This window comes from Rhagoletis pomonella, unplaced genomic scaffold, assembly GCF_013731165.1.
Source record: "Rhagoletis pomonella isolate Grant_MI unplaced genomic scaffold, Rhpom_1.0 Rhpom_scaffold_00006, whole genome shotgun sequence".
NCBI classification, from domain to species: Eukaryota; Metazoa; Arthropoda; class Insecta; order Diptera; family Tephritidae; genus Rhagoletis; species Rhagoletis pomonella.
In genome coordinates, this window is record NW_023458560.1 from 17,509,955 (window position 1) to 17,522,361 (window position 12,407).

The window sequence follows — 12,407 nt, forward strand, 5'->3', positions numbered from 1 at the left end:
GGCAGGAGTTTAAAATTCAATTAAACGAAAATATGTGCAAACATAAGATAACTTGAATGATGGCAACCGTTTGGTGATGGGGGTCGTAGGAAGAAAATATTTGGATAAGCAATTAAGTAAAATTTGTATCTCCACAGTTTTACAAAAACTAGGTTTTCTTTAATCGGCAAATGCTGATGTCTTGGACCTCTCGCTGAAATTAAGGTGTTCATCACCAAGGGTTTTGAGAATGTGGATCTAAAAGTTCAACAGTCAGATAACATGGGTGCTGGTCGAAACGGAGATTATCCTCATATTCCATATGAGGTAGACTCTGTTATGTCTGACATTAACTTCACTAATGACGCCCCTTCGAAAAATAATCCAAAGCCCATCGTCTGAATCGGTAATCTGCTTGTCGTCTAGGATAGTTAGGGCAGCTGCGAAGGGGTGCTGGAAAATACAATCGAATTTCATTAATATTCTCCTGATTCCCTTTTAGAACTCTTTGACAATGTCGGCTAATCTTTTGTTTCACCTTGAATAAGGTAAAGCCGGCGAAGTCCTGATCCAGGAGCTATGGGTAAGCATCCGCAGTAAACTGATGGAGTTTAGAGATGCAGCTAGACTTTTTATGCGCATCAGGAATTAACCTACAGCTTGTATTTCCTAACTTCAGCAATCAATACATTGTAGCTATTAGCTGGAAAGGTGGAATTATTCAGCTCTGGCTGAACTTCACATAGCTGCCACATGAGTTGAATAGCTCCATTATGTGTATATCTCGGTAACCGCTTCACCAATTTCTGCCAAATTTGGCTCAGTTTTAACATAGCAAACAATTAAAAAATTTAAAATTTATTTAAAATTGATGTTTGCAATGAATAATTCCTTACGAAGAAATATGTGTACAACAATAATTTTTGGAAAATCGGCGTGACACCGCCCGAATGATACCACATACTTGTATCTCGCTAACCGTTCTATCAATTTGTACCAAGCTCGGTGTAATTATTGTACGTATGTACTTGACTCATAAAAGCAAGACGATGAAAATGTTTAAAATTGGACAAAAATTACGCTCACTTTTTAACTAACGGTGAATACGCTATTTTGAAATTTAAGGACGCTAACTTATTCAAAGTTAATACTCATAATAATCTCTTTAAAAAAAGTTTGTTATAGAATTTTCGAAAAATGGCGTGGCATCGCCAATTTGGACTACACAAGTTTATCTCATTAAATCTAACTGAACATCCTCTCTGACGTAAAACCAGCCCTGCTTACCAAGTAAGCGTAGTTTTCGGAAAGGTCAAAAAACTATATTCAATCCGTGCGCTGGGTATTTAATGTTCGGCTTCGCCCGAAATTAGACTGTTTCGCTTGCTGAATTTGATTTTCTCAATTTTTTTTTCAATGAATTTTTGGGAACTATTATATTTTTTCGTTTATAATAAACTTTTTTTGTGTTTTGATTTAATTTTTGATTTTGTTGTTTAAAAAGAAACATATTTTTAACCGACTTCCAAAAAAGGTGGAGGTTATCAGTTCGTCGGAATATTTTATTTTATTTTTTTTTTATTTTTTTTTTTTATGTATGTTACCGCATAACTTTGGACCACGTCAACCGATTTTGATAATTCTTTTTGCATCGGAAAGGTAGTGTCTCAGAGGTGGTCCCATACTAATCTGGTTAAGATCCGATCAGCGCATCATGAGATATATATATATATATTTTTTTTATATAAGAGTTGAAGTCGGTTTTTTTTTTGCTAAAAATTACTTGTTTTTATTTCAGTTTATTTTGAGAAACAGTTTTTTTAATTATTATTTTTTTTTATTTTAATTAAATTTTTATTTTGATTTTTAGATTTTATTGTTTTAAAAAGTCTTTCTTTATTTAATTTAATTTCAGAAACTTATCTAATTTATTTTTTCTTTTTAATTAAAGTTTTTTTTAATGTTAATAATAATATTAATAATAGATTGACGTTTACACATATGTTAGTGTTTGGCCGAGCTTCTCCTCCGACTTGTGGCGTGCGACTTGATGTTGTCACACAAAGCAGAGGGACCTACAGTTTTACGCCGACTCCGAACGGCGATTGCATTTTTATGAGAAGTTGTTTTTCATGACAGAAATACGATCGTAGGTTTGCCTTTGCCTGCCGAGGGGCGACCGCTGTTAAGAAAAAACTTTTTTTCTATATTTTTTGCGATGTCTTTTAATGTTAGGTTTTTGTTATTTTAAAAGGAAAAATATATATTTTTTATTTAATTACAATTTTCAACAACGACACTGAAAATGGCAAATCGCCGAAACCGGGTTGTGTTCAAACCAAATTTGGCAAGGGATGACGGAAACTCTTTCCAAAATAAATTTTTTTTCAGCTTTAGGCCGTTTCAAATGAAAAATGTTGTGGAAAAACAATGGGCCTCATGCATAAAAAGTGAGCTTAAGCTCCGACTCGATTTTCAGTACAAATTCTTGAGCTTGAGCTCACCCTTTCAGTGCAAAAATTGAGTCTGAGCTTAAGCTCACTTTTTATGCATAAGGCCCAATATCTCATTTTTCTCTTAAACGGCTGATCCAATTTTAATGAAATGTTCTGTGCGTGTTTGAGTGGGCCTCTGCCAGAGACTCTCTGGATAGTATAGGCTCACAATTTGACCGACCCGCTGGCGCAGGAGTCGAGTTATTACTAAAAATCGTCAAGTAAGAAAAAGTGCCGTGAATGTCCGATTACATCGACTTGCTGCACCATTGAGTGAGTATATCGAACTCTCGTCTGTTACGATTGGCCCAAAAGATGAGATTTGCCAATAGATATTATTATGAGCTAAAGCTTAATTCGGAGTCACCAGGATAGAGTTGTCCAGGGATCAATCTGAAATGACCTCCATTAAATCAACCACCACAACCACTGCGCTCCTTGGTAAGAAATTTAAGGTTTTTCTTCTAAAATAAGTATATGAATATTGGATTTCTGTAGAAGAATGCTCACTCATTCTGAAATTGTCAGCAACTATACTATACAGTTTCAAAGACAGATTCTCCATCGAAGGTGATCATTGTTGCCGTCAGAGAGTGAAGTGGAAACAGTTCTTGAAATTAATTTCGTTGTTCGATTAACCATGCCATGAAACTTCTGATCACTGGAGAGTTAAAAAAAAAACTTCTTCGCGGACATAACACTTTCGTTAGGTTATTTAAGACAGCTATGGAAATATACCTTCCGACGATCACCAAACATTAATGCTGGACCAAACCCTTTCACGACGAAGTTCGTCGGATCTGCTTGTACAATAAAAATATTTGAGACTCTGCGAGGCTGATAAATTAAAACAATCGGGTTTCTCAGAAAGGATATTGCTAACTTGCAGGACTTAAAGCAAATAAAAGTAGGGTTGCCAGATCTGACTCAAAATTGATAACTTTTCCGAATACGAAATCAGAATATAGGCAAGTAAAACAGTATTTGAGATATATCCAAGTATATAGCCAAATTGTATGAAAACTTTTATTTTCACTTAATTGCTCATTACTTTTACATTTACTATTTAACTCTATAATCCATGCACTTTATTTTGAGAAGACAAATTTAAAAGTTATAAATTTTTTTGTCAAGCTATGTTGGGCTTTTAAGTCAGAAATTCATTTTGAAGTCAAATTTATCCTCTGGAGGCTGTAAAATATAGTCCGCTTTAAGGCGGACCTATGCAGCACAGATATAAAACTGTTTACTATTTTTTGTTATGGAATTTTATTCACTTTGATTTCTTTATTAAATTTCAAGAAAACGATGGCTACCTAAACCTCATCGGTGGTGGAAGCAACAGCCGCACTGGGTGATGGCAGTTTGTACAGCCTTCTGCATCGCTCCGGGTCCGACGAAGCGCGGTAGCCGAAAGATATTTCGATTCTGCCATCACGCTTCGTCGGGTTGGACAATGACCTCACCGTTGGTCAGAGGTGAAGTTACAAGTCTTCCGATGCTCTTCCCACTTCTTCCGCTAATGTATGTTGGCTTTGGAAAAGTTAATGTAAGTTCGATGTTCCGCGGAAGCAAAGTCGGCAGGTTTACTGACTACGACTATGGGCAGGAGGTTTGATGCTAGAATCGGCATAGGTCTCCACGCAATGCTGTTTATCAGACCAGCGTTCATTCGACAGGCTTGAATGCCAAAGGATGTTGAATTGCTGTGCAGCTTCGTCTTGTAGACCGCAGCTATTAATATTCCATGCTGTTGTGGTCTATTGTTGTGTTGTTTTGGGGTTGTTTTGTGTTTAGGTCCTCAGGCGAACTCTAGTGTGCCGTGGAAGCCAACCGGTGTGAGCAGCATAGGCCATGACTTGGTCCCTTGCCGATGAGAGCTGATACCTAGGAAAGTTCGAAGGTAACTCCACCCGTTGCAAGAGTTACACTTGACTGAGGTGGTGTTTGGGTGTAATCGTCTCTGGTAAACGCAGCAGGTGTACGTTTCTGGCCCAGGGTTTGGCACGATGCTAGTTCTGTAGCTCGTTTCTGTAACTTTTCTCTACCGATTATTTCTCTACTGGTAGAGAATATACGTCATTCTCTACTACTCCTTAGCAATAGTGAACAAGGCGGCTTTGGTAGAGAATTGTTACTGAAATGAGCTACAGAGCAGAAGAGTGCGGAGCAGATACTCCCCCATGGACGAACAACCTTTTAAGAGATTTCGTCAACCGAAGTAGGGTTAGATCGCTGTAAAAAAGGCTGTCGTGGGAATGTCCATATTGTTCCCGTCTGCGACGCTATTATCGCTGTCGAAATCATCTTCATCCTCATTATCGGCACTTTCGTCATCAGAGGGCACCGCTTCTATTAATATCTGACATCGCCGATATTTTGAAAAAATTTTAATGGTTTGATATGGCTAAAAAATGTAATAAATAATTATTGTAACATTTATTAAATTTAAATTTAAATAAAATTGTAGAGTTAATAATAATAGCCACTCGCCTACTTTGGCGTTCAAGAAAGAAACCGGAAGTATGAAATTGTTTTGTTTGTAATAGGACTCCCGCTCTTAAACATTTGGAAAGCTTCCAACTTCATATTACTACTTTTTATGGGCACACGAAGAAATGGAAAGCTGGCTGGTGTCCTGGCTAAACTGAGGTGGCGATATTTCATCAGTATTTTTTCGACTGTTTGTCGGACCTAAGCTGGTCAGAAATATTAGAGCTACAAAGCCTTATGAATCCTAGCAAGATATTTAACTTCCACGGAAATACGCCTCTAAAATCTTTTGGGTTCCCAGATTTCTCATTGTCAAAAATATGCTGAGACTCTCGAAGTCTAATCCCCAATCAGAGACTTTAGCAAAAGCTCGTAGGGTGGAAAAGTCGAAGTTAACCAGGCTTGTCGTTCTGATAAAATGTTGAGGTTGACATAATGTTGATATATATGTATGTATGTATCTTTGTATATACATGGAAGGTACTTGTTCTCAATTAAATGAAAGTACTTGTTCTCAATTCTTACAGGAACTTCAAAGCATGCATAAATAAGCCACTGGTGTCCATAACCTCATGTTCGTGAATTATATGTGTATGTACATAATTTTTTACTAGACACACACTCATCTTTCATGGCTTTTCCTGGTATTTGGTAGTCCAAATCAATCGAAAAAATCTTGTACTTCCATGCAGTGACATGTGTAGTTACATATGTAGATGATTTCTCTTACAAGTAAATTATTAATCATCCTCAAATTAGCATCTTGATTTCATTTGTATTAGCATTTGTTGCATTCAGTTCAGCATTGAACACACAAACTGATCGCATAATCATTGATCACTGCAGCCAACAGCAGCCAGCAGCAGCAGCATGTCCCTAACGAATGCGAATGCAATTACAAAACAGCAACCACAGAGCGAACAAGCAAGAATCGTGTGTTGATATGATTACTACAATTAATCTTTTGAAATGAGTGGAAAAATCGTTTTCCGAAGACATGCAGACAGACAGCCAACGTCAGTCGGACACTACGAAATAAATGCATTTGTTTTATGGATTTGTACGTATTTATGTACATACAAATGCATTTCATAGTTTTGCTGACCGGTGACGACTGCGCGCAGTCACAACAAATAGTAAACAAATCGACGGCAAAGCGATCGCACCAAATGTATCTCACGCCTTTGGGAGGCACCAAAGTGTTGAGCTTCAAGTGCCTACCAGCTTGTCAGCTGGGCATTCTGATGGCTGGTGGTTCTTGGCTGACGGCTGCTGGCCGTGTGAGCAGCAAACAGCGCACAGCGCACAGCGAACAGCTCACTGCCCCAATCCACCAGGTTGCTGGCCGGTGGCGTGCAGGCGCCTGCGCCTCTGTCAAATTAAGTGTTTGTGTCGCTCGCCATTAATCAAAACAAATCAAAATTATACGAAAATTTACCAACGAACGAAAAGACAAACCTGAGATGTTGAGCACCATTTGTGTGATTGCCATTTTGCCCTGTTGCACTGGCATTGCTTGCATGCAACAGCTTTGTATGTATGTATGTACATATGTATGCTTGGAAAACACGCGAACAGTAGAGGATCAACGTCAAAGTTAAGCATCATCTGAAGATGTCACCTGCTGCGCGAACACACACAGCCGGAATATTTTATTGCTGTCGCTTCAGCGTGCATGCATCTTTTTGTTAATGGTAATGTTACCAGTGTTGCATATTATGTATTCAACATGCAACAGATGTACATATGTACATAAATACATACATATATATGTAGGTGCAACATATTTGATGAATGATGGACAACAGTTGCTGTTGTTTTGTTGTTCTCGTCCGATGAGACTGATCTTCAATTTAAACGTAAAACCTGGCCATTTATCTGCTGGATTTGGGTGTTCTGCGAAAGACTGTGAAATAGTACAACGATTGTACATACATACATACATACATATGTGATGCGTCCTATTTGGGTGAAATTCTGGATAAGCAGCTATGTATGCATTAACAGAAGCTGTACAACTTCCAGTGTAACAATAATTAATCGAAGCTGTGGCCGTGGGAAGTTTTCTACGACTTAAATGGCCAACGAGTAGTTAATAATTTACAAAGCATTTGATATTGATGTGTCACCAAATGACTCCCAAAAGCAAGCCGAGTGGGAAAATTGTGACTTGGGTTGCCAAACGTACTGTTTTATGGGAGTAAACGTACTCCTTTTATTGTAATGTACTCCCTTGTACTCCCAAAAAAACTATCTGGAAATGTACTCCTTCTTTAGTTTTGTGCTTCTTTTGTACTCCTTTTTCCAGCTATTAATTTTTTGTCATATACAGGGTGTAAAATAATAACTTTCGCACAGGTTTTTTTGAAAAATAAAAGGGTTTTTCATAGATTTTGCGAAAAAAGCAGTTTATTGTTAATTTTCCACAGATTTTACTTCAATTTTATTGAGTACTTTTTAAATTTTAACCTTCAGTTGGGTTTACCAGCGGTAAACACTTTGAGAGAAAAGCGCAAGCGGCACGCAAGTCTTTGTCGGTTACTTTATTACATATCTTCGGTAACCATAGGCTAATTTCCCCCATTTGAGTCCTTTATACTCTAATAAGGCCTCATACTCAGAAACCAATAGAGGCATGTTGTACAAAAACACATAATTAGAAGTTCACAAAAGTTTATATAAAACTATTCGTCGATTTAAATAAATAACTTTTTACTGCGCGTGTTTATTCTACGAGGAGGAAGCATCGAAAGCTTAACCCCGCCAGTGTGAGACTTTAACCCAACCCAAACTTCCTACCGTCATGTACCGTTCCCCTCCCGATAGCACCATCAAGGATTTCGTCGGGATTATAACACTGTGTGACTGCTAAAGTTATAGATTTATTGAAGCACAAAAAATATGCATACTTAGAATTTTGAATACCCCCTCAAATCTGGACTTAAGGTCTAAACACGCGCTTTTCATAGATTGAGCCTTATAATTGTTCGTAACTTAATTTCTGTTTATCCGATGAAAAATATTTACAGGCGTACACGGTAACCGCAACCCTCAATACGTGCAATTCCTTGATTAATGCAAGCCTCTAAAGCAGTGGTCGGCATACTAACACATTCAAACGATCAGCATCAAAATACCTTTCAAATGATACATAATTCTGTATACCTTAGAGGTATAGTTAGTTTAGCGGTAAAAGGGGTGTAAAGAAAAATATATACATATAATGTGACCAACTATTTCATAGCTCAAAGAAGTACAGAAACTGAACACCAAAAATAGTATGAAAGTAATGAGAAAATGGTAAAATCAGAATATACAAAAACAGTAACAGTGTACCGATTCAACAAATAAATTTTTGATGTGTATACATCTTTGGTTTCGGTAGGTGTAAAGTTTGCGAAGCTGTAACGCATATCCCAGCACAAAATTTCGAAGGGCTTAGCATGTGTATTTCAGCATAAAATTTTTATTTTCATTAGAAGCACCCTGTGTTCGCTTGCCAAATGGTTACAAATGCGCTACAATTGATTATTAGCCGTCATCGATTCGCCATCAGTTAGCAAGTGGCGAAACGAACGAACTCAATGAGGTACAACCAAACTTGCTATCGTCTATCCATGCTAGCTAACTTTGGTGTTGCTTTCACATGCAAAATTTTTCGTTAAGCGACCGGAACTCAAACATAGCGAGCGAGAAGTGGCGAATCGACGTCGGCATGGCATCCTATGACACCCACAATGCACAACATACTAATTCCTTATTAACAATAGGACAATTATCGGGGAGGCTCAAGAGGCCCACAACAAACACTACCGAGAAAATAATTCCCGGAAGTTTTCTCGTGAAGTATGTAACCGTGACATATATAACCGACTGTTGATGAGCTCGGACTCGTTTTTAAGCAGTATTTCGGTTCATGACCAAAAAAAAGAAAAAATATATAATCGTTTTCCCCAGACACAATAAAGCTGCTGTTACCCTCTAAATCCGTTGTCAAAGATGTGACAAAGAAATAGTTTGAGGCCAGCGAATATTCTGAAAGCGAAAACTAATTAACCAATGATAGTGTTCACACATTTTATAAATAAAGGTAGTCAATATATTTAAATAGTAAATTATTGGCTAATATATATATTTTATTAATATAACCTATCTGTAATACAAATTATTTCAATTTTACATTTGATAAACAATTTTGAGTAGATAGAGGCAATATAATATTTTTTGCCGCATAAGACTTGAAAATCTACCCATATGCGGTGTTTCCAAGATATTTTAACGCCCTTGAGTCACAAGTATATATGTAGAAGTATATTTTATCAATCATACCGATAATGTCATGTATTAAAAGAATTAAAAATTAATAAAAAAATTAAATCAGCAAAATTAGTAAAATTAAGTGAAATTAATATTTAATTTCTAACCTAACCTACATTTGTATGTGTGTAACTGAATCGCCTTTATATACAAAAATATTATCCTAATTTTCGAGCTTGACTCCCTAATCTGTTATTAGAAAAAGAGATTAGCCATGCAAAATTATAATTAAAAATATCTCAGATTAAACCGATAACTTTTTGGTGTCCAACCCAGTTTTATCGATTATACTTGCGAAGAAGAGGAGGAATGTCAAATGTTAAAGTAAACAAAAATTGACGCTAGTAAGGAAAATAGGTTTGTAAAGGTATTTTTAATAAAATATTCAGTTAAAATATATTTAAATGGCCTAATATGTGTTGCAAAAAAAAAGTGACCACGGTGGCACAGAGAAGAAGTTTAACTTTTCCTCGAGTTGTGTGAATAACAAGCACAACCAATTTGACAGCTAACGAGCTTTGATTGAGATTATATTTATATGTAAACGTACTTTTATGATTTGCCGATCGCATATGTATACACATCAAATTTCATGAGTACCTAGTACTCACGCCTTTTTTTTTAACTAAAAATCTATACAATTTATTATTCTAAGATAAGGCGCTTATTCCCAACGATCTACTAATTGTACAGAGACAAGTCATCTTCCAAATTAAAGTGCTGGATCCGAAACTTCGCACGAACATTTCAGATTCGAAATCATTAAACCACTTTTTGGTTTTGGTGGAGGATGGTTCCGTGCGCAGAAGTGGAAAACTTTTGACTGCCATTCACCTGGGAGTGGCCAGAAGCGATTCTTGTGCGTACGGTTCAAATCGCAGCTCACAACGTCCGGATATTTATATCCACGTATCCTCTGGGTAGCAACCAAACACCCATTTGGGAGCGAGCTAAAGTGAGAAGGCGTAAAACTTCGCGTGCGCTGGGTTTGGGTCCCGCCACGTTAAAACCCCGCCCAATGAAAAGAAAAAAACAGCCTCGGATGAGACCCCCTTTTTCTGATGACGACCACGGCAAACGTATAAAGGGCTATGATTTAAAGGTATGCACCTGGAATATCCGGACCCTTAATGGGGAAGGTGCCTCTGCCCGGCTGGTTGATGTCCTCGGGAAGACAAAGGCTGACATCACCGCCATCCAAGAAATGCGATGGACGGGGCAAGGTAAAGTAAGCGTGAAGCCTTGCGACGTCTACTACAGTTGCCACGTAAAGGAGCGCAAATTCGGTGTTGGATTCGTGGTAGGAGAGAGACTCCGTCGCCGAGTACTGGCGTTCACCCCGGTGGACGAACGTCTAGCCACAATCCGCATCAAAGCTAGATTCTTCAACATCTCGCTCATCTGCGCCCATGCCCCGACGGAAGAAAAGGATGAGGCATCCAAGGATCTCTTCTATGTGCGCTTGGAACGTACATATGAGCGCTGCCCCCGACACGATGTCAAAATCGTGCTGGGCGATTTTAATGCCAAGGTGGGCAAGGAAGGGATCTTTGGCGCCACCGTCGGAAAATTCAGCCACCACGACGAAACGTCCGATAACGGACTGAGGCTGATCGACTTCGCCGGGGCCCGAAATATGGTAATATGTAGTACTAGGTTCCAGCATAAGAACATCCACCAAGCTACATGGCTGTCTCCAGATCGAAAAACGAGAAACCAAATCGATCATGTTGTGATAGACGGAAGGCATGCTACAAGCGTTTTGGACGTACGTACACTCCGAGGGCCAAACATCGACTCGGACCACTATCTTGTTGTAGCCAAGATACGCACCCGCCTCTGTGCAGCAAAAAATGTGCGCCCAACAATGCAAGGAAAGCTTAACGTCGAAAAGCTGCAATCACAACAGACGGCCAATTTATTCGCCACTCGACTCACACACCTGCTCTCTGAGAGCACTCTTCAACAATCCAACGTACGCGAGCAGTGGAACCACATTTCCCGATCATTAAGTACCGCCGCCGAAGAAGTAGTTGGATTTCAGCGAGCCCGAAAGAACAACTGGTACGATGAGGAATGTCAAGAAGCCGCAGAGAAAAAAGATGCCGCCTACAGGGCCACGCTGCGATCGGGCGCAACGCGAGCCATGTGGGACCGTTATAGGGAACTGAAGAAGGAAGCGAGACGTATTTGCCGTAATAAGAAGAGAGAGGCCGAAATACGTGAGTGCGAAGAGCTTGAGATGCTGGCCGACAGGAAGAACGCCCGAAAATTCTACCAGAGGGTTAGGCGACTTACGGAAGGTTTCAAGACCGGGGCGAACTCCTGTAAGAACAACAATGGCGACCTAGTGACCGATGTCCAGAATATACTTAAATTGTGGAGGGAACACTTTTATAACCTACTGAATGGTAGCAGCGCTGAAAGTAGTGAGGAAGACGAACCCGAGTCCCCAGTCGATGATGATGGAGTAGCTGTCCCACCGCCTGACTATGACGAGGTACGAATAGCGATTACGCGGCTGAAAAACAACAAAGCTGCTGGAGCTGACGGCCTGCCAGCCGAGCTATTCAAGTACGGCGGCGAGGAGCTGATGAGGTGCATGCATCAGCTCGTATGCAGAATATGGTCAGATGAACGCATGCCCGACGACTGGAATTTAAGTGTGCTCTGCCCAATCCACAAGAAAGGCGACCCCGCCATACGCGCCAACTACCGCGGAATTAGCCTTCTAAGCATAGGTTACAAGGTCTTATCGAGCGTATTGTGCGAAAGACTGAAGCCCACCGTCAACGAGCTGATTGGACCTTATCAGTGTGGCTTTAGGCCTGGAAAATCCACCATCGATCAGGTATTCACAATACGCCAAATCTTGGAAAAGACCCGCGAGAATAGGATCGACACACACCATCTATTTGTCGATTTCAAAGCCGCTTTCGACAGCACGAAGAGAAGTTGCCTTTATGCCGCGATGTCTGAATTTGGTATCCCCGCGAAACTAATACGGCTGTGTAAAATGACGTTGAGCAATACCACCAGCTCCGTCAGAATAGGGAAGGACCTCTCCGAGCCGTTTGATACCAAACGAGGTTTCAGACAAGGGGACCCCCTTTCGTGTGATTT

At 39.4% G+C, this 12,407-nt stretch overlaps 1 protein-coding gene across 4 annotated transcripts in view; it reads right to left on the reverse strand.

Annotated features, from left to right (window-relative positions):
• LOC118740455 (serine/threonine-protein phosphatase 6 regulatory ankyrin repeat subunit A) overlaps positions 1-12,407 on the reverse strand; it is a 233,659-nt gene that overhangs the window by 30,422 nt on the left and 190,830 nt on the right. The window lies entirely within an intron of this gene.